Here is a 3,967-nt window from a genome sequence, read left to right as displayed (position 1 = left end):
GCCTGGAGCCTGCTTCCAATTCTGTGTCTCTCTCTCTGCCCCTTCCCTGCTTGCTCTCAGCCTCCCTCTCTCTCTCTCTCTCTCTCCCGAAAATAATAAGCAATAAAAAATTTTTTTAAATATATTAAAAAAAAGGTTCAGATGGTAAATTTCATGCTGTGGGGTTTTTATACCACAATGACAAAGTATACGCCTATGAGAAAACATTGGAAGACAATATACAAAACTACTAGCTTTTCTGCTGTGGTGGTGGGATTATAAGTAATTTTCCTTTTCCTTTTCCTTTATTTAACTTTTTGGAGAACATTTTATTATGTTAACATCTTAAAACATTTTATATTTACAAGCACTAACTACTGCCTTCCCTGACACTAAGCTCATTTGTCACATCAGAATGCCAACACCTGTTTGGCCAAATGGAATGCTCTAGGAACAGCCTATTTTCTGTAATATTTTCTGGTTCATTTTATTCTAGGTCAGAAGGAGAAAGAACAATGAAAATGAAGGAAAGATAAGCAAGAATAGACATTTCAAGTGTCTCCTTTTCTTCTTCTGCCTTTCCTTTTCCTATGTAGTTTTTCCTTTGAACCATGAAGAGAAATGATATGGCTTGGTATTTTCCCGTTACTGCCCCAGTGACCCTGGATCACATCTTTAGCGGCAGGGGGAGGAGGTGCAGGAGATTTCTAGCTCATTGATCAAATCCTCTGGTGATTCACTTCACAAGATGACAGTTCTTTGTAGAAACAAGTTGCTCGCATGCTAGAAAACCCTGTCACTACTTCACCTCTGTTCTTCTCTTTTAGGGAAACTGGCTTTCCAGTAACTGTATTTTCCCTGCTCTTTCTCAGAAGGTGGTCTTGTGGGCTTCCTGTGGGGCTAGACAAAGGAAAGTTTAAGGCAGAGCCCCCTGTGTTTACCAGAAATCAGTCATTGTGTCAGGCTGCGTTCTAGGCACTGGGATATGGCACTGGACAAAGTAAACTCAGGGTCTGCACGTTGTAGAGGAGGGAGACAAAGAATAAGCCAAGTGGGGTATTTAGATGGTGGTATGTCTTACAGAGAAATACAAAGGAGGGATGAGAAATAGAGAGTTGTGAAGAAAGGCCAAGCGAGGTTTTCCTGAAGGAGGTGAGAGAGGGGGGCATGTGAGTATGTGGGTGGGATGGTTCAGGCTGCATGAACAGCAAATCCAAGAGCCTCTTGGGAGCATGCCTGACCATTCCAGAAACTGTAGGAGACTGGAGTGCAGTGAGGAAGGACTGCATACCAGGAGATGAGGTCAGAAAGGCAAAGGGCCTGGTGATACAGGGCTCTCTGGACTATTGCCTTTTTCTTGAAGTGAGACGAGAAAACATTGGACTATTAACAGAGGTGTGATATGATCTGACTTAAGGTTTTCCTTGAGCGTGGCATTAAGAACAGTCCAAAAGGGGTAGGGAAGAAACAGGAGGTGATGGCAATAATCCAGGAGAGAGGGGATGAGGGCTAGGAAGATGCTGAGAGCAATGGAGGCCATGGTACATTTGCCAGGAAGTCATTGTACTTAGGCTTTAAGGTTCCTCACTTGGACAGGCCTCTTTCAAGAGCCAGAAGGGGCCCTAGCAATGTGTTCATATGGCAATAGGCTGCAATAAAATTTGTAAAAGTGGGATATTTTAAGTACAAATGGTTAAGACCACTATCTCTTTTCGCCCCAACTTCCCCTCGCTCCCTTCATGTCTGGTGATGTTGAACTAGCTGTGTGGGCATCTGGGGGGTGGGGGGTTGCCAAGAAAGGTTCACCAGAGCTGTATTTCTATATTGGGATATATGTATGTGTTCTGCAGTCATTTCTGTCTAGAGTCATACTCTCACTAGCTATAGGCTTCCAGGAATATTCCTACTGCCCACCATGCTAACTCACCTGAGAAGGTTCTTTGTACTGAGAAATGAACATTTTCACACTGCCCGGCACCAGACCAATGTGGATGGTGGAGAAAGGTTTGAAATGTATGACCTCAGAAGTGAATCTAGGAAAATTCTTCAGATCAGCACACATGCAAAATTGTAAGCAGGGGACTGAGTTCTTGCATGTCTTGTCAAACCAGCATCCTCTCCTGTTGGGAACGAAATCAACCGTACAGCTTAGAGGATTATAAAATATACCTTAGGGTCTTTTTCTTTGCTACGTAGTATACTTGATAAAGCTTGATTATAATTTTAATTGCTGTTTGGAAATATGTTCTATAATATTTTCAATGGAAGTTAGAAAAGTCCAGACTCCTGAGTTGTTCATGTATGAAGGGCACCGTTGTTTATCATTTCTAAATGTATTTATGTATTTAAAGAACTGAGAGAAAAAAATATATAAAATTCATGAAATGTACACTAAAGAGGAAAAGGTAAGCAATTAAGATCAATAGAAAACTTTCTGACATCAGAAAGCAAACCGTAAACACGGATTTCAGAGAATACTAGAAGCAAAGACATCAGAAGAACAGCGTCAGATGGAAGCAAGAACAGACTCTTTGCAGGGTCTGATTATGCAATGATGGAGTAGAGCGGACCAAACACACGATGGAATTAACATTTATAATTCTTGCTGTTCTCATCTGAACTACTCACATTGATGAGGATGATGTGCCATTACAGGGGTGATGATTGGTTAACAAGTGACATCAGTTCTAAGAATATTTAGAATGAATCAGTGGAAAAGAAAAGGAACTGCCCTGAAATATTACAACTCACACATTTAAAAACTTAGAGGTTTTTCCAAATATGAAAATTCTTTTTAAAAAAAATGACAATGTGTCGTGAAAGAAGTGTTGTGAAAGAAGTTATCTGAATATTTTTTAAGTCAAATTTTCATCCCCCCCCCCCTCCCCTGGAAACACTGGATTATCTTTCTACTCTAGTTATAGAAAAACTACATTACAGGATCATTGTCTCATGAAGAGGAGAACAAAGATTATACAGCTTAAAATTGTAAGAAAGGGGTATTAGAGAGGTATGTCAGGGAGGTAATTAATAAAAATATGGTATTTTTCTGCTGTTTTTGGTATTTGTCAGATTTTTTAAATTTGTAGTTTGTTGTACATTTTTTTAGAATGAGAAAATTGCTTTTTCTTAATGCCAGCCAATTATTGTGCAAAGTCCAATAGTGCAGCTGGCTAAGAGTCAGCTAGCTGACTTTATAACCTTTGATATTTTTATGATTATAGGCCCTATATGATAGCAAAATCTAGAATTGATTAAAAAACATACAGAAGAAACCTACTGCGTGTTATCCAAGCACCCATACAGAGATCACTCTGTTAGTATTTTGGCATTATTGTGATGGTTTTATGTGTCAACCTTACTGGGCAAAAGGACACCCAGCTGGTAAAACATTATTTCTGGGTGTTTCTAGAAGAGATTGGCATTTGACTCAGTAGACTGAGAAAAGAAGATCCTCCTTCACCAATATGGGGACTGTCTAAACCACTGAGGGCCCAAACGGAACAAAAAGGTGAATTCCCTTTCTCTTTTTGAGCTGAGGCGTCCATCCCTCTTCTCCTGCCATTGGACATCAGAGCTCCTGAGCTCTGTGTTTTTGGTCCCTCTGACTCTGGGACAACTTATACTAGCAGCTTTTCACACCACCCCCTACCCCCGGTTCTCAGGCCTTTGGACTCTGACTGAATTATACCACCAGCCTTCCTGATCTTGCCGGCTTGTAGATGGCAGGTTACGGGACTTCTCAGCCTCCATAACCATCTGAGCCAATTCCTATAAATCCCGTCTTATTATACCTCTTTCCGTGACAAGAAATATGCGTCTACATCATCATTTTAAACGTGCATAAAACTCCATTGTAGAGATATACCATAGCTGCTCTAGATATCTATTACTCTGTTGTTTCCAATTTTTCCATATGTGCAAACAACATTGTTATAAAAATCATTCTTAGCCTGCCTGCCATAACAAAATACCACAGACTGGGTGA

Source organism: Felis catus, chromosome F1, assembly GCF_018350175.1.
Source record: "Felis catus isolate Fca126 chromosome F1, F.catus_Fca126_mat1.0, whole genome shotgun sequence".
Classification (NCBI taxonomy): domain Eukaryota; kingdom Metazoa; phylum Chordata; class Mammalia; order Carnivora; family Felidae; genus Felis; species Felis catus.
The sequence above is the reverse complement of the archived record's forward strand: the minus strand, read 5'-3'. Positions refer to the sequence as shown.